The sequence below is a fragment of the Giraffa tippelskirchi genome, chromosome 2 (assembly GCF_054371585.1).
Source record: "Giraffa tippelskirchi isolate mGirTip1 chromosome 2, T2T-mGirTip1v1.2.pri, whole genome shotgun sequence".
Taxonomy (NCBI): Eukaryota; Metazoa; Chordata; class Mammalia; order Artiodactyla; family Giraffidae; genus Giraffa; species Giraffa tippelskirchi.
Genome location: NC_137276.1, coordinates 236412518 through 236432021, shown reverse-complemented (window position 1 = coordinate 236432021; position 19504 = coordinate 236412518). Strand labels below are relative to the sequence as shown.

Here is a 19504-nt window from a genome sequence, read left to right as displayed (position 1 = left end):
AGTGAACGTGAAGTCCCTTAGTCGTGCCTGACTCTTTGCAACCCTATGGACTGTGGCCCGCCAGGCTCCTCCGTCTACGGGATTTTCCAGGCAAGAATACTGGAGTGGGTTGCCATTCTCTTCTCCAGGGGATCTTCCTGAACCAGGGATCAAACTCAGGTCCCCCTCATTGTGGGCAGACTCTTTACCCTCTGAGCCACAGGGGAATCCCGGGATGGATGGCTAGCAATACCGTAACTGAATATGGGTCTGTGGCCCACATAAATGCATCCCTCTTGAATTGAATCTTCTAGAATTACTGGAGTCACTCCAGTGCTACCTAATCCAAGCAAATATAATGGGGCAGGGAGCATTCGAGGAGAGAAAAGACAATTGTCTTAATGAATTTCAGTTAAAATATCTAGCTCTCGAAAATTTTGAAAGCTCCTGTGACTATGTGAACACATGATAGAATCCCTCCTGCAAACTTAGAAGGGCCCTGAAAGTAAGGGAATCTGCTGATTAAAACTGATACTTCCCCATGGAATAACCTCTGAAATTAGCCTCTGTTTCTTCCTCCACTCTCCTGTTTTCTCTTGACTGTTTCTTCCCTCACAGCGTTCCCCATCCTCTGTCAGTTCCTCAGTTTAGAAGACAGCAGCAGGCACTTGGCTTCACCTGCAGTCTGTAAACCCCTTGAGAACTACAACTCCTATCCTTATCACATGTTGGGGAAGCTACCATCATGATACCTTCAGCAAAATGAGCAACTATCAAGATAAAGAGTAATACACTTTCCTGAGATATATTAATATATTGCCTCAGATCAGAAACCAATGTATACTCACATTTTTTAAATTAAGCATATGTAAAAAATTGGAGAATTTTACTCCTCAAACTTAAACCAGACCCCAGCTTTTATTATTCCTATGGAATTAAAACTCAGATTAATTAGACTTATCAGAGAATGACATCATTTACTTAATTTTTTTCTGCCTAATTTAAATTCCTCAACAAAAACATTCTTTATTTTCATTCTGTATTGCTCAGAATCTTTGTAAAATTTAAGTGGACAATTTTGTCACTTAGTGAGAATAGCCTGTGAAGCGAAAGTGGAAGTCACTTAGTGCTGTCTGACTCTTTGTGACCCCAGGGACTGTACCGTCCATGGAGTTCTCCAGGCCTGAACACTGGAAGGGGTAGTCTTTCCCTTCTCCAGGGGATCTTCCCAACCCAGGGATAGAACCCAGGTCTCCCGCATTGCAGGAGGATTCTTTACCAATTGAGCTATCAGCTATCAGCTATTCAGGAGACTAGCCTGAATGTAATTTAATTTGATTAATTAGGTTTCTGAATTGTTTCAGGAATGTGATTCATACCAGGGTATCTGTGTCACTTACAACTCTTTATGGTGAAAGTGGCACAGAACCTATTGAGTGACTAAAACTACAAATAGTAGTTTGAGCAAATGTTTGTAATTATTCTAGGAGCAGGTCTTACTTTAGGTAAGGCTTGATCCAGGAGCTCAGTGAGTGACAGTATGAGCCTGAATTCTGTCTCTGACCTCTGTCTTCTGACCTAGTGGCTTCAAACTTAGATTCTGCATAATACATACCCCAGCAGAGACATGCTGTATCCTGTAGGTAAGAAATTGTTGCTACCATTTCAGAACTCACTTCCTGATATAACCTAGTTAAAGAAGGGAACTACTCATTTCCAGAAGACCAGCAAACATCTCATTCTATTTCACTGACTCTGAATTATACTCATATTCAGGAATATACCTATTCGTGTTTGTACCAGACAATATGGCAGGGGAAATGGCAAAGAGGAATAGAATCTAGTGCTTGGCTTAAATCAATCTAAACTCACATCTAACACAGACATGGTGTCAATTCTGCACAAATCAAATGGCTGTGATGTGTTCTAGGGGACAGGAAATGAAGGTAGATATGCCAGAAAAAAATAATGATAAGGGTGAATAATGATCAGGGATGCAACCAAGAAATAAATGCCCACTACAACATCTATGAAATGATTAGGCTTTGATGTCAGGCAATCTGGAGCTCTAATTCCATTAAATTTCATCAAGTATTATGTATAGGACTTCAGACAAGTTGACTTTTTAAAGACAGTTACCTCTTCTATAAAATGGTGAAAATAATACCCCTCAAAGTTAGTATGAAAGTTACATAAGATAATATACATACAGTGAATGATAGCGTGTCTGATGCATAGTAGATGCTCAATAATAATTGTCACTCTTGTACAAATTCTTCATTCCTATGAATGGCTGCTATTAAACTGGAAGTCGGGGAATCCTCTTTTGCAGAGAACAATCACCACTCTGGAGTTCCCTGGTGGCCTACAGGTTAGGATTCTGGGCTTTCACTGTCCTAGTTCAGGTTCAATCCCTGGTCTGGGAACTGAGATTCCACAAACCAAGCAGTGCAGAAACAAACACACACATCACTACCACTCTGGCCAGAGGAAGACCAGCCCTGAACTTCAAGAGACAACTGACTTTTCACTTCTGGCCTCACCCCGTGCGTAGAAAACCCCCTTGCGAGCCTCCTCTGAAGGGTATTTTAGGACGGAAACAGTCCTGGGGTCCCACATCCAAACAGGAATTAAGTTTTCTGGGGAAATAACGATCTGAACAGTGATCAAATTCCTACACTAGCTCCGAAGTATCCATTTAAGTCCACGTGTATGCACGTGTGCATGCTTGGTCGCTTCAGACATGTCTAACTTTTTGCGACTCTCTGGACTATAGCCCACCAGGCTCCTCTGTTCATGAGATTCTCCAGGCAAGAATACTGGAGTGGGTTGCCATGGCCTCCTCCGGGGATCTTCCCAACCCAAGGATTGAACCCATGTCTCTTATGCCTCCTGCATTGGCAAGCAGGTTCTTTACCACTAGCACCAGCTGGGAAACCCCAAGTGCACCTTGTAGCTAAAAAACTAGGGCCTTCAAAGGTATGCTGGGTGTGATTGCCATGGATTTTTCCCCCAAACACAAGTCCATCCACATCAGAGTTGCTTTGGGAAAGATATATTCGTAAGTGATTCCTGAATTAATTTTCAGCACAGTCCCTATTAGAAAATAGTGAGTAGTTTAGTGTGGCAGCAACCACATCATTGGGGACATACATTTTTAATGTTTAACAATCATCGTAGAGTGTATACATTTTTTAACATTTGAGAAATCTAAACGGAGCCATATTACAGAGAAAATCCCTAGGGGAGGTGGCAGCGGATGGACAGAGAGCAGCCAAACAGCAGACTCTTCAAAGACACGTCCCACCTCCCAGCGCCCATCCCCTCTCCTCTCCAAGCAGTCAGGGGCTCCAGGCCACGCTGCAGCTTCGACACACGTTCTTTCTCTCTATTTCTCTGTAAAAATGTTCTTCACGTGTATGCCGCAGCATTTGTGATCTTTTCTTCAAGGGAGAAAGGACAAAAGTGAAAACAAGGGTTCTCACGGGGAAGCGAGTTGCCGGCGCAGACGGTACCAGCCTTTCTCCAGCGCAGACAGTGGGATGGCTTCTGGCGGGCCGTCCCCAGCTCCACTGACGTTCACTGCTGCTTTTTTGTTTTGTGTTTGGATTCACAGCTCCCACTCTGTGGAAGGTTGCAGGTGTGAAGCAGCTGCCTTCAAGGTAGCATCTCACGCATTTTCACAGGGTGGCAGGCTAGGCTCACATCTGTGTGTTTTTCCTTTTTCTTTTCTTTTCCTTCTCGTTTGAGTTTGTAGGGCTTCAATCTGGTGCTCAATAGCATTACGTCCAGTGAGCACTTCCTATAATTCCACATAGAATCCTCCTGCTATAATAGCAAGGAGGTTGCTTCTTTATTCTGCTCTGTTGATATTTGAGCACAGCTGGTCAATCTATTCTGTGTTAAAACCGCTCATGGACTTAAAGATATTATTAGATTTCTTCCCCTCTCCTGGTCATAGAATGATCCCTACTCATTTGCTATAGTATTTCTTGCTTACAAATTATTTTATCAGCTCACCCCCAATTTCCCCATGCCTTCCTGAACAGAACCTCTCACTTTGGTTATGGAATATAACCAAATGAATATTGGAATATAGTAAAAGGAGAGAAAAGTAAGGAATGTAATAAGAGGAGAGGAATAGAGAATATAATCAGTGTCCAGGAAAAAAAAATTTCCTATGGGACTTGCCTGGTGGTCCAGCGGTTAAGACTCCATGCTTCCAATGGGGTTTGACACCAGGATTTGATCCCTGGTATCTAGGGACTGAGACCCCACATGCCAGGCAGTGAGGCCGAAATCTAAGAGATCAGAAAGGAATGTAATCAGAGGAAACGAAGTTAACTGTGGACTTGGTCTTTAGGTAGAACTGGAGTTGAGTCTACCTGTGGTCTTTCACTGAATATTCTGGAACATTCTTATAGATTACTTAACTCTTCAGTCCTCACTATGTAAAATAGGGATAATTCATAGGGTTATTGTAAGAAGTAAATGGTGCACTACATGAAGAAACAGCTGTCTTGGTACCAAAAGCCTCACTAACTGTTTATGCCAACGTGGCAGGCATTGTGATTGCCCACCCAGATGCCCTTGAGTTCCTTTAACCGTTTCAGTGATTTTCTCCTGCTCCTTCCTCCTGTTTACTTCCAGTGGCCCCATGCACAACCCTCTTTGGGAGGATGATCCCAGGAGTGCTGGAGAAGTCCCTGGGAATTTACATGGCCCTGGGGCGGGCCTCCAGTGACTGGCGATGTGGGTGTCTGGAGGCCCAGGTGACTCGTGGGGGATGGTCACCTCCCACCCAGGCCCCCTTGGAGGATGAGACCAAACGTCCCACGTGGGACTTAGCCTGGAGTGCACGTGTAGCTTGGTGTCTTCCCTTTTCCTGTCCTGACACCTAGCCTCTCACTGGTGTCTCCCAGGAGCGCTTCCTTAATAAATCAGTTACATGCACATCCTCATCTCGGGACCTGTCTCTGGGGATCCTGACCTAAGACAATTACCAATGCAATGATCATTCTCACTTACTCACAGTGTTCAGATACCTAAGTGGAAGAAACATAATACTGATTTTTCACTCAGATGAGACAATATTCTGAAACAACTCCCAAACAGGACCACTTCCTTAACTCATCAAACTGTGACGATGTTATACCAAACTATGGGACATCATGAACTATTTAGTAAATTGCCAGAAGAAAAGGAGGCTTTAAGTGGGTGGCATGAACATTCCAGAATAATCCACAACAATTCATTCATTAGAAATGGCCTTGCCAGTCCTCACCCTGTTTCTGTACTACAGAGCCAACAAGGTATAAAGCCCTTCCCAGACCAGGGGTGCCGTTCTGCTCAGAATTAAGAAAACGTGGTTTCTACGTGCCTCATTTCCTCCCTTTCTTTGCAGGAGAGGCTGGAGACAGGGCCTTGAGAATTTGGAAGAAGGCCTCTTCTCTAAGTCACCCTGCAGAAGGAGACACGAGAATCAAACCTCTGAGAGCGAAGCATAGGTACCTGAAGCTGTATGGGAGGAGAGGAGGCTGAGGTCTTATGGAGATGGGCTCAGGACAACAACAATGACGAACACTCAGGAAGCATCCCATGGGATGGCCAACCGGGTCCATGGGTCATTGCACCTAAGGTGTGGGAATGTGTCAGGCTGGCTTAAAAGTGCAGATGCAGGGGCTTTCCTGGTGGTCCAGTAACCAAGACCCTGCACTCCCAGTACAGGGCGCCTAGGTTCAACCCCTGGTCTCCCATGAGACCTGGTGAAGCCGAAGGAATAAATAAATAAATACTTTTCTATTTAATAAAAAGATTTTAGAGCTGAAGACTACAGAGGGTGGGAGTTTATTGCATCTCACTGTCAAGTCACCACTCCTGAAGGGGGCATTTAAGACACTTAAATTTATTTACTCCTTCTGTGGATCATCTCTGATCTTTCTTTTCACCTTTGCCATTGCACACAACTCCAGGATTGGTCAGCAATTAGTCAGTAAATCTGCTGCCCCTAATTTAAGTGGAAATCAGGTAACCCATAGGAAGCGGTATGTTTAGGGTTCGTTTCCACCCTCCAGGGCAGGGCCATGTGTGGCTTATGCCATGAGCTTTGTGCCAGTTTTAAGACTCTATTTCAGTTAGCTGAGGCTGCAAAGAATGCAACCCCAAATATGCAAAACAGTGTGATCATTATTTTTCATGTGCTTTTAGCTTTTCTGAGTCTTATTGGGCAAAGGTCAACATTTTTTAATTTTAAAATTACTATAAAATCAACTACACTAAAGATCTAAACGTAAGACCAGAAACTATAAAACTCCTAGAGGAAAACAGAGGCAAAACACTCTCCGACATAAATCACAGCAGGATCCTCCATGACCCACCTCCCAGAATACTGGAAATAAAAGCAAAAATAAACAAATGGGACCTAACTAAAATTAAAAGCTTTTGTGCAACAAAGGAAACTATAAGCAAGGTGAAAAGATAGCCTTCAGAATGGGAGAAAACAATAGCAAATGAAGCAACAGACAAACAATTAATCTCAAAAATATACAAGCAACTCCTGCAGCTGAATTCCAGAAAAATAAATGACCCAATCAAAAAATGGGCCAAAGAACTAAACAGACATTTCTCCAAAGAAGACATACAGATGGCTAACAAACACATGAAAAGATGCTCAACATCACTCATTATTAGAGAAATGCAACTCAAAACCACAATGAAGTACCATTTCACACCAGTCAGAATGACTGCTATCCAAAAGTCTACAAGCAATAAATGCTGGAGAGGGTGTGGAGAAAAGGGAACCCTCTCACACTGCTGGTGGGAATGCAAACTAGTACAGCCACATGGAGAACAGTGTGGAGATTCCTTAAAAAACTGGGAATAGAACTGCCATATGACCCAGCAATCCCACTGCTGGGCATACACACCGAGGAAACCAGAATTGAAAGAGACGCGTGTACCCCAATGTTCATCGCAGCACTGTTTACAATAGCCAGGACATGGAAGCAACCTAGATGTCCATCAGCAGACGAACGGATAAGGAAGCTGTGGTACATATACACAATGGAATATTACTCAGCCATTAAAAAGAATACATTTGAATCAGTTCTATTGAGATGGGTGAAACTGGAGCCCATTATACAGAGTGAAGTAAGCCAGAAAGAAAAACACCAATACAGTATACTAATGCATATATATGGAATTTGAAAGATGGTAATGATAACCTATATGCGAGACAGAATAAGAGACACAGATGCATAGAACAGTCTTATGGACTCTGAGGGAGAAGGTGAGGGTGGGACGTTCTGAGAGAATAGCATTGAAACATGTATATTATCATATGTGAAACAGAACACCATTCCAGTTTCGATGCATGAGACAAATGCTCAGGGCTGGGGCAATGGGATGACCCAGAGGGATGGGATGGGGAGGGAGGTGGGAGGGGGGTTCAGGATGGGGAACACATGTAAACCCATGGCTGATTCATGTCAATGTATGGCAAAAACCACTACAATATTGTAAAGTAATTAGCCCCCAACTAAAATAAATAAATTTATTTTAAAAAAAAATTACAACCACAAAAATAAATAAATAAATAAATAAATAAATAAACAATTTGTGACTTTCTGTTTTAACAAGTTCATATTTGGTCCACTCACCTTGAATCTAAGAATGTGACTATATGGTGTGTTTATGGAATAAAATACTTTATGCTTTATCATAGATAAATGTATATAAGCAAATAAGTGAACAGTCTGTATATATACAGGCATATATATATATATATATATATATGTATGTATACATATATATATCTGGCCACAATATAATTATGTATCAATCATAAAATCTCACCAATTAATATTAACACATTAATATTAAGTCATATACTTGTAAAAACTAAATTAAATTAAATTAAGCTGATCTGATCAATCCTGCCCATCTCTCTTCCCCTTTTACCAGTTTTCATTTTACTTAGGTTGAGTTTGAGGCTTTCTAAAAATCAAAGGGATATGTTTTTATTTTGGTCTAGATTACCTTCCACCCTTGCAAAGTAATTAGACTTCCTACCAAATCCACCCACATGACTGTAACCTTATTCATTTTTTGAAACTGAATTTTTACATTTAAATTGATAACATAGAGATGATATGTAACCAGCTACATTAGTCCAGTTTGTTTTTTTCCAAAAGGTAAGAAATCGTTATTTATCTTTCCCTAGCTTTTGCTCTTGACAAGGCCACAGCAAGGTAAACACATTGAGAAAGCAAAGCATGCACACACACACACACACACACACAGACACACACACACTCACTCACAAAGTTTCTACAAGGCCCCTTTTCCCGTTGCCATGGTTGCCATTGAAGTCTAGTACCTATGGTGATCCTATTTGGATGCTGTTCTCATTTTTGTTTGGTTGCTTATTTGCTTGTTTTAAGTATCACATCGTCTCCATACTTCATATTATAGACTAGTACTGGGGAGGAATTTAAAATTCTCTTCCTCAGTACCTTGTCCTCTCACCCCAGTCTGCTTTCGCAGAAGTGGTTTACATCCAAATCCATTTCCTTACTTAATTGATAAAGATGGATGAGATGTCTTGCATTATTTAGACCTTGAGCCCAACAGAAATAAGTTCTTCTCAAAGTTACAAATGAGAAAATGAGTTTGAGATTGTATACAACTATACACATAACTGATAAACAGCAAGGACCTACTGTGTAGCACAAGGAACTGTATTCAATATCTTATAATAATCTATAATGAAAAAGAATCTGAAAAAGAATAGCATATGTAAATATGTAAAACTGAATCCCTTTGTTACACACCAGAGACTAACACAAAGTTGTAAATTGACTGTGTGTTCTCAGTCGCTCAGTCATTTCCGACTCTTTGCAACCCTGTGGACTGTAGTCTGCCAGGCTCCTCTGTCCATGGGATTCTCCAGGCAAGAGTACTGGAGTGGGTTGCCATGCCCTCCTCTGGGGCATCTTCCTGACCCAGGGATGGAACCTGTGTCTCTTCTCTTCCCTGTATAGGCAGGCAGGTTCTTTACCAATAGTGCCACCTGGGAAGCCTGTAAATTAACTATACTTCAATTTTTAAAAAATGTTTTAAGTTACTGATGAACTCTGTATTATCAAATGTAATGACTAAATCCCATTAAATGATTCTCATCTTATTAGACCTTTCAGCAACATCTGCAATAACAAAATCACTGTTTCTGCCTTAAAACATATTCTTCACTTGTTTTCCAAAAAATCACACTCTTTTTGACCCCTCCTTCTCAGCTTCATAGGCTGATACCTCCTTATCCCTCTGAGCCCCAAGTTTTAATCCATAGACCACTTCTCTAAGAAGTGGCCAAAGTGATCTCGCCCCATCTCATGACTTAAATCACCTAACTGCTGCTGATCCTCAAATTTCTACCCCCAACTTGAAACTCTGTCTCATCTCCAGACTCATATATTCCAGTGCTTACTTGGTAACTTCACTTGGATATCTAATAAATACATCACTTTTAACATATTCAAATGAGGATCTTTACATGCACAAACATACAGACCCTCCTTCTCCAATCTTCCCCATCTTAACTGAAACTCCACTCAGCTTGTTAATTCAATACCTGTTTACATCAATATTTTGAGGAATCAATAGCTCTACCTATACCCTAAGAGCCATCATCAACTCCTATTGTCTCTACCTTCAAAATATATCCAGAACCAGACTGCTTACTGCCCCCGTTACCAACACCCTGATCCAGTGCCACCCAGCATCATCCTAACTGACATCCCTCTGTCCTTGCACTTCATCCATCTAGTCTCAGTCAACATAGCATTCAGAACCATCCTGTTAAAAGGTAACTGTGATCATCTCAGACTTTGGCACAAAACCCTCCAGTGGCTTCCCATGGGACTCAGAGCAAAAGCCAAGGTCCTTTCTGTTTTACCAGGTCCTATGTCTAGTCTTCATCACCTCTGTGCTGTCACCTCATAACTCTCTCCCTCGTTTGCTCCAATCTAGTAATCCCAGCCTCTTTGCTTTTCCCTACAAAAATGTCAGGCTTGCCCCAGTCCCATGGCCTTTGCACTTGCTGTTCTTGAGAAAGCAAAACAGAGCTAATGGAGCTGGCAGAATCATGCTCCCTGGCTTCAGACTATACTACCAAGCTACAGTAATCAAGACAGTATGGTACTGGCACAAAAACAGAAATACAGATCAATGGAACAAGATGGAAAGCCCAGAGATAAATCCAAGAACCTATGGTCACTTAATCTGTGACAAAGGAGGTAGGAATATGGAATAGAGAAAAGACAGTCTCTTCAATAAGTGGCCCAAGGAAAACTGGGCGGCTACATGTAAAAGAATAAAATTAGAACATAACACCATACATAAAAATAAAGTCAAAATGGATTAAAGACCTAAATGTAAGGCTACACATTGTAAAACTTTTAGAGGAAAACATAGGATGCATACTCTGTGACATAAATCCCAGCAATTTCTTTTGTGACCCACTTCCTAGAGTACTGAAAATAAAAACAAAAATAAACACCTAATTAAACTTAAAAGCTTTTGCACAGCAAAGGAAACCTTAAACAAGATGAATAGACAACCCCCAGCACAGGAGAAAATATTTGCAAATGAAACAGGGATTAATCTCCAAAGTATTCAAACAGTTCATGCAGCTCCATATCTGTTTTGTTCTTTACTGAATCCCTGGCTCCCAGTGCTGTAAGTAAGTAGATACTTAATGAATATTGGCCGAATGAATGAGTCAATTCAGTTCATTTGCTCAGTTGTGTCCAACTCTTTGTGACCCCATGGACTGCAGCACACCAGGCCTCCCTGTCCATCACCAACTCCTGGAGTTTACTCAAACTCATGTCCATTGGTGATGATGATTGGTTGGTGATGCCATCCAACCATCTCATCCTCTGTCTTCCCCTTCTCCTCCCACCTTCAATCTTTCCCAGCATCAGGGTCCTTTCCAATGAGTCAGTTCTTCACATCAGGTGGCCAAACTATTGGAGTTTCAGCTTCAGCATTAGTCCTTCCAATGAATATTCAGGACTGATCTCCTTTAGAATGGACTGGTTGGCTCTCCTTGCAGTCCAAGGGACTCTCAAGAGTCTTCTCCAACACCACAGTTCAAAAGCATCAATTCTTCAGGGCTCAGCTTTCTTTATGGTGCAACTCTCACATCCATACATGACCACTGGAAAAACCATAGTTTTGACCAGACAGAACTTTTTGGCAAAGTAATGTCTCTGCTTTTTAATATGCTGTCTAGGTTTGTCATAACTTTTCTTCCAAGGAGCAAGTATCTTTTAATTTCATGGCTGCAGTCACCATCTGCAGGGATTTGGGAGCCCAGAAAAATAAAGTCTGTCACTGTTTCCATTGTTTCCCCATCTATTTGCCATGAAGTGAATGGACCAGATGCCATGATCTTAGTTTTCTGAATGTTGAATTTTAAACCAACTGGCTTCCGTGATAGCTCAGTTGGTACAGAATCCATCTGCAATGCAGGAGACCCCGGTTCAATTTCTGGGTTGGGAAGATCCGCTGGCGAAGTGGAAAAGCTACCCTCTCCAGTAATCTGGCCTCGAGAACTAGTCCATGGGCTTAGTTCTCAAAAAGTCAGACAGGACTGAGCGACTTTCACTTTCACTGGGGCTTCCCTGATAGCTCAGTTGGTAAAGAATGAATGAGTAATGCTTAGTAAATACAGAGATAGTTTTATCGAATATCCAAATCAAAAGAAGATGCTCTGGGAATGGATACAAGAATAGTCGCAGGAGACCACATCCGATCATTACTAAATCAATAGAAGGTATCAAACGAAAACGTATGACCTTCCAACTTTAACACGCTGCCATATGCATTAGTCGCTGGGTGCCCCTGGTTGGGAAGAAGTGGATTGCGCCCAGCTCGTCCAATAGCTTAGGCTGTTGAGCACTTACATTGTATTAGATGACTTGCTGCAGCCTCACGAAGTCCTCAGCTTTTCCCCACTGGGTGAGGGTAGCAAATCTACCATCCCTTAGTGTCACACTTATAGGACTACATCACGTGCCCCTCTTTGAGGTGTGTGTAAACATAAAGTTTCTTAAGCTTGATATATCAGAGAATTATGTGGGGTTTTGTTCAAAAATGGAGTTTTCTTAAATTGATGACATGGTAGCTCCCCCAGCATGGCCATTCAAACCCTCTGCCTGATTCCACTGCCTTTGTTTTCCTGATGTTTTCCATTCTCCTCTTTGCAAAATTCTTGTTTTCCTTTTGCTCTTATTATTATTTTTTAAATCTGAAGGTGCCTAGCAGGGATTCTGCACAGCTCACCTGAAAGCAGCAGAGAATCAGTCAAGGAGTGAAAAAGTACCTGCAATTTTATTACTCAGCGGAGACCCATTTAGACAACTTTTCAGAATTGTGGTAAGTCTTCCAATTTTGTTTGTTTGTTTGTCTTTCTGTGTCTCAGATTCCATCGTACCTAAGACAAGGGGGGTTTCCCTTCCCATATTGTCTCACCTGCAGGCTTGAAGTTACCTACAGACACTCGTGTGCATTAGCTGTTCATTTGGGGATTGGGGATATTACTATTAGGGTGTGGAAGATTTGTTTCATACAGGGAGTTATGTAGCATCTTCAGGGGATCTGAGACCTAGAAAACAGCAGTCCTCTTCAAGGAAGACCATGTTACCAGGGAGTCCAGATATCCATCAATGTACCACAAAAATTAAACTGTCTCTTATAACAGCAGTGGAAGCACTGTGGGCAATGAATTCTTCGGGGGTGGCAAAGCAGATGAAATCCAGTCATCACATTTTACAACAGATCTGCTGCTTGATAAAGTACAACTGGAGAGCAGGCTGTTAGCAATAAGGCCATTTCTAAGAATAAAATGAAAGTTTGTAAAAGATCCGTTTGAATTATTAGCTCCAAAAAAAGTGGCTGGAGAAGGAAACGGTTGCGCGCATCACTGGCTGTTCTCCTCACGTGCGTGATCAGAACCAAGGGAGGCCCAGAAAAGCAGGGGGAGCAGGCAAAGCAAACCTCCCTCCTACAGAAGGAGGCACGGGCGTGGAGAGGTCCCCCGCCAGGTAAGGAAGACCGCCGCGGCCACTGTGCAAGCACGCAGATGCGCAGGCAGGGGGAAGCACGCTCGTTTCCATCCAACGCGGTTTCTTCTTTTGCTTACAAAAGCATTTTGTTTTAATACCAAGAAGACACCTTTAGCCTTTACTTTATTCTGCACCCTGTGGAGATCCCCTCCCTGCTCCAGACCACCCCAATCCAGATTCCACTTCAAATGCAAGGCATTTGGAAGTCACAAGGAAGCAGCCAAGGAGACCATTATGATCTTCGCTTTGTTTTATTTTTGGCTGCACTGGGTCTTCCTTGCTGCGCGGGGCCTTCCTCCGGTTGCGGGGTTCGGGGGTTACTGTCGAGTTGCTGTGCACGGGCTTCTCACTGGGGCGGCTTCTCTCGTTGGGAGCAGAAGCTCGAGGGTGCTCGGGCTCAGCCGTGGCACCCGGGCTTCGTTGCTCCGCGGCATGCACAATCTTCCTGGACCAGGGATCAAACTCACATCCCCTGCTTTGGCAGGTGGACTTTTTAACCCCCGGATCACCAGGGAAGCCCTTCTCTCCGGTTCTGATGGTGGATGAATCGACATGGAGAGACAGTATTCGTGTTTTCCAAGTCAGTATCTGTCACCACGTTAATCATGAGATGTGCAATCTTTCATCCAAAGAGAAGCAGAGAACCCTGTTCACAGGTCACAGTGGCCAACACCCTCCTTTCATTTCATGAACATATTTCTCCCATGTTGTATGGAGACAAACAGACGCATCCTGACTCCAGAAAATAAGTTGCTTCGTTATGGAATCCAGTCCAGTGAAGGAAAATGAGAGCCATACTTTTTCCTGACACTGGAGATCCTGGCATGTAAATTGATCTTTCCCTCTTCTGGGAGGTGCTCTCAGGACCCTTCTGAGCCCTCTTTTTCAAACCTTTTGAGTAGAAAATGCCAAAATTTTCTTTAAAGAATGTGTAACAGGACCCTTCAGAATGTGTAGGTTCTATCAATGGCAAATAGTATCAATAAATCATGCCAGTGATTTCTGTTTTCCTCATTGTTAAAGATGCATGCCTTTCTTATATAAAGTAAGTGGATGCAAGATAAGTTTAATAATATCGAAGACCATTAGAACTAATTATCTTTCTATTCAAAAGATGGGGGAATAGAGTTTATAGATCAAATATTGCAGATCTGATACGGGCCCTTCAAAAGACAATATAAGCCCAAGATAAAGGAAAAAAATTCTCCTGACTTGCTCAGTCTAAATACCTGGAGGCTGAACGTCATGTGATCAAAGGTTATAAAATCTCCACAGGTAACTATACTTGTTTACTGCATTCTTAAATAACAGGATTAAAGTATTCGAAAGAAGTAGTTTGGGGCTGAATTATCACAATTGTTGGTGTTGGGTTTTGGGGTTTTTTCCATATCACAGGATGAATATAGATTTAGTAAGCAGTATTTTCTCTAACGTTGTATTTAAGATCCAAAGAAGTTTTGGGTTCATTTTATTTGTATTTGTTTTGTTTTAGACACTTTTCTACAATTTTGGGGTTTCCCTGGTAGCTCAGCTGGTAAAGAATCCACCTGCAATGCGGGAGACTCCGGTTTGATTCCTGGGTCAAGAAGATCCCCTGGAGAAGGGATCTTGGGCTTCCCTGGTGGCCCAGATGGTAAAGAATCTGCCAGCAATGTGGGAGACCTGAATTCAATCCCTGGGTTGAGAAGTTGTGTCAGACTCTTTGCAACCCCATGGACTATAGCCTGCCAGGCTCCTCTGTCCATGGGGATTCTCCAGGCAAGAATACTGGAGTGGGTTGCCATGCCCTCCTCCAGGGGATCTTCCCAACCCAGGGATGGAACCTGAGTCTCCTGCAGGGAAACCAAGCACAGCACAGCACTATGCAGTTTTAAAAAAATTAACTTATGAATCCCCCCTTCATGTGCAGTAAAGTAGGTATTCTTATTATCATCATTTTTCAGGTAGGAACTGAGGCTCAGAGAGGGTAAATAACCATCTTGACATCACATAGCCCATAGGTACTAGAGTCTAGCCCCAGATCTGTGCTGCCAACGATACCGTCCACCTCTTACTCAATTACACATTCAGTGACTGTTCAGTGAGCACCTCGGAGGGGAAAGGGACTGTGTTAAGGTATTAATAAAGTAAATAATGTCCTTTCTTCAAAAGGAAGAAATCCTTTCTTCACAATTAAGGAGAGAGATGAGACATGAACACAAAAGCCAACATCCTGAAGAGACGTGTGACAAGCTAACTGACAACGGGAATATAGCAAGCAACCTTGTGATTCCTACAAGTGGCCCAGGGAGAGAGGGAGGGACATGGCCAAAGCAATAAGAGGGAGATTCAGGAGAAGGGGACCGGCCGTCACCCTGGGGATCATCAGAGAGGAAGCCCTCAGTAAATACCAATTCAGTGTTGAGAAAAGAGAGTTCCTTGTGGGAGAACAATCAGTTCTTACAAAGGGCGGGGTTTTGCCAGTTTGAATGTGCTGTTGACTCAGCGAGGCCAGATCTCTGGGAGCACAACTTGGCTCTTGCCTTTCTTCCCACTTGAACAGTAAGGAAACTGACCAAGTGTTTGCACACTTAAAATATATAATTTAGCTACAACATATTCATGAGGAGTAAATTTTTTTCTTTTTTTTTTTCTTTTATTTATTTATTTATTTTTATTTATTTCAGTTGGGGGCTAATTACTTTACAATATTGTAGTGGTTTTTGCCATACATTGACATGAGTCAGCCATGGGTTCACATGTGTTCCCCATCCTGAACCCCCCTCCCACCTCCCTGTCCATCCTAACAGTGCTGACAATACCAGGTGTTGCCAAGAATGAGAGGCAGATGAGACTCTCATAGATTGAAGGTATGAGGGTAGAAAGTGTTACATCTCTTTGGAAAAAGGTTGAACCATTTCCTATAAAACTCAACATATACCTACTCTATAACTCAATAATTCTATCCCTAGGTATTTACCCAAAAGAAGTAAAGATGTCCACAAAAAGGCTTGTACAAGAAACCCAATAACATAGTTGAATCTTGAAAACATTAAGCTGCGTAAAAGTAGCCAGACACGAGACTACAGACTCTCTGATTCCATTTATATGAAGTTCTAGACTTGGTAAAACAATTACTAGGTGTTCGAATCAGAACACTGACCGGGGAGGTCAGTGCAGGCATTATTGTGAAGGAACATGAGGGAACTTCCTGGGTGACTGCGATGGTCTACATTCTGATTGGAGCTTGGGTGGCACAGATATATGCAACTGTCAAGACTAATTAGTGTCACTTAAGATTGATATATTCCATTGCATATAAATTTTACCGTGAAAGACATAAAAAGAAGTCTAAAAGATATTGAGTTCTAGTTAAGGATCTGCATGATGTAATATTTAGAAGTGAAATGTCCTGATGTTTGCTACTTACATTAAAATGTATCAAAAAATAAGATGGACTGATAGATTGATAAATAGATAATGTGACATATCTATCTTTCCATTATTCAATATAGCAAGCATATTAAAATGTTAATTATAGCATCTAACTATAGATCTATGAGTGTTTAATATTCTTTCGATCTTTCTAGATGTTTAAAATCTTTCATAATAAAATATTGGGGAAATACAACTCAAGGATATATTAATGCATGCATATTTTTAAAAGAACTTGGAATATTTGAATAACGTACAAATTAAAGGTAAAGTACTCTGCAATGAGGAAAACTTAGGTCCCCTCGTTTCTTGAAGTGTGGTATAGAAGGAAATAACCAGAGAAGTAACACCACTAACTAAGGAGCAGGACTGAAGGTCCCCAGTTTCATGACACAAGATACATGACTTTTGTGTTTCAGAAATAATTCAACTTCAGACTTCAAATGGACTTGTAATTTAAAAAACTGAGTAGCTAGACCAAGAATATTGGAATATAAATATAGTCTCTGGATACTTGAGAATTTGTTAAAGACATTTTTTGCTTTTGTGCAGGAAATTTGGAAAAGCTCATAAGTGCACAGTGAAAAGAAAGAAGCCACCCACAAGCCTATCCTCCCACCAAAAGAAAATCACTGTTAATAGTTTGAGAAATTTATTTCTACTGATTTTCCTTTCCACATGTTAACAGTCAGAATAGCAAATATAAGATTCTAATATAATGTAAATATATTTCATGTAAATAAAAAATTCATAAATAATTGTAAAGACTACATAATGTAATTTTAAATAGGTACGTTATATATATATTTATTTATTAAGCACACATGTTGTATTATACTATGGAAATGTGGGCATATATGTTATTTTATTTTATTTTGCTATAATAATGTTGAAAAAACATCTGAGTAACAAGTTCTTTGCATATTAATTGTTCTTAGGCAGAGAATTCCTGGAAACATGCGTTTAACAGGGCATGTCAGTCGGCCTGTAGGTTAAGAATGGCCCCCACGGATTCAGGACAAAGTGTCCCCTTGCTGTATGTGCTAAGTCGCTCAGTCGTGTCTGACTCTCTGTGACCCCATGGACTGTGGCCCGCCAGGCTCCTCTGTCCATGGGATTCTCCAGGCAAGAGTACTGGAGTGGGTTGCCGTGCCCTCCTCCAGGGGATCTTCCCGACCCAGGGATCGAACCCACGTCTCTTATGTCCCCTGCACTGGCAGGCAGGGTGAATAATGGGTTCTTCCACTAGTGCCACCTGGAAGTCCTGTCGCTGTGACAGCTCAATGGGATTAAGTGTAAGAGGAACCTCATCCTATGGGTTTGTCAACACCCTAGGAGCTCATGGAAAGAGGACTGTGATCCAGCTGTAACTCCATTTCATGCAAACACAGATGTATGCACTGGCCAGGGGATGGGATGGGAAGGGGGAGACGATGAGCTGTCCGAAGTGTTCCTTCCAATCCAGCAAGGAGAGAAACATAATCTCAGCAGGGCAGGAGCCCGGTGCTAGAAGATGGACTAAAAGTGGGGGATGGGGTCTGCTTGACCTCCTCCCAGGCTGAGGACTCCTTCCCTGGACGGAGCAACCTCTGTAAAATCCATCAAAGGATAAAGAAACCATATCATGGCAACAGGAGCACGGATAAACCACAGTGCCCGAGGCCATCTGTAAGGAAGTAGACATGAGGTGGTTAGGTTTTCCACTTTACTGCAGAGGACGGTAAGAAGCGTGGCGAGGTGCCCAGGAGTGGGGATTCACAGCAAAAGAACGGAAACCCAGTGTATCCTAGGCAAGAGGACCCCACGCAAGGTGAGCCAAGCTCTCTCTCTCCTTCTCTGGCTCAGCCAGTGCCGCAAAGCTAGTAGTGCAGTGAAGCCAGCAGGTACCAGCTGGAGGGAAAGCTAAACAGGAAGTAATCAGGAATTCTGCAAACTGGTTTGGTAACCTGAAACAGACCGTGTTGGGAGTATTTACAGTGTGGAAATCAGCAAATGACACATATCACAGCCTTTCCCCCAGCCTCCCTGGAAAATCTGATTTACCTTCATCATAGCTCAAATCCAAAGCTCCTTTTCTGATTTCCCTCCCAAATCCCAGACCCACTGTTGCCAACTACATTCAGAGCATCGCTACTCAGATTCATTAGATTTGAGAGAGAACACATCATACTGTCTCCCAGGTATGACCTTACTTCTGTTAACAAGTTTTCATCTTAATGTCAAAATTCAAAACCTCACAATCGTATTGGACCCTCTGCTCAGTAATAACAAGAAGGGGAAAAGGGAGAATTATTTGAGTGGCATTAATTTGTTAACATATATGTGAGCTTTGTGATAAACTCTTTACAAATATTCTCACAACATCTCTTGAAAGAAGCTAATATTGCATTCTGCAAAGGGAAGACTGAGGTTCAGGGAAGTTACATTATTCACCAAAACTTTCACAGCTAATAAGTTTCAGAACTGAGATTTGAAAGCAAGGCCCCCTAAGAGCAAAATCCACTCCAAACACATGTGACATATTTCTAACCAATCAGTTGCTAAATTCAGCCCTTGAGGACTTTTTTCATTGTTTTTATGGAAGTCTCTCTTTCAATTTTTTAAAAAAGATTTATTTTCTTACTTTATTATTTATTTTCGACTGTGCTGAGTCTTCCGTGCACAAGCTTTCTCTAGTTGCAGAATCTGGGGGCTACTCTCTAGTTGAAGTGCACAGGCTTCCCACTGAGGTGGCTTCTCTTGTTACAAAGCACCAGGTCTAGGGCGCACTGGCTTCCGTAGTTGCAGCTCTCAGGCTTAGTTGTCCTGCAGGATATGAAATCCTGCCAGACCAGGGATCAAAACTGTGTCCCCAGCATTAGCAGGTGAACTCTCAACCTCTGGATCACCAGAGAAGTCCTGGAAGTATCATTCACATAGAATGAAATGCACAGATCTTAATGTGCTTTCACTGTGTTGACAAATTCAAAGACACCTGTGTCAAC

At 42.0% G+C, this 19504-nt stretch overlaps 1 long non-coding RNA gene across 1 annotated transcript in view; it reads left to right on the top strand.

The window, feature by feature from the left end:
• Window positions 1-14105, top strand: part of LOC145539381 (uncharacterized) — a 46057-nt gene extending 31952 nt beyond the window's left edge. Inside the window, exons 4-7 of the long non-coding RNA XR_014077754.1 lie at window positions 5384-5486; window positions 12296-12417; window positions 12922-13085; window positions 13591-14105. This is a non-coding gene — a long non-coding RNA (uncharacterized LOC145539381). The remainder of the gene's footprint in view (window positions 1-5383; window positions 5487-12295; window positions 12418-12921; window positions 13086-13590) is intronic.
• Window positions 14106-19504: the final 5399 nt, after the last annotated feature.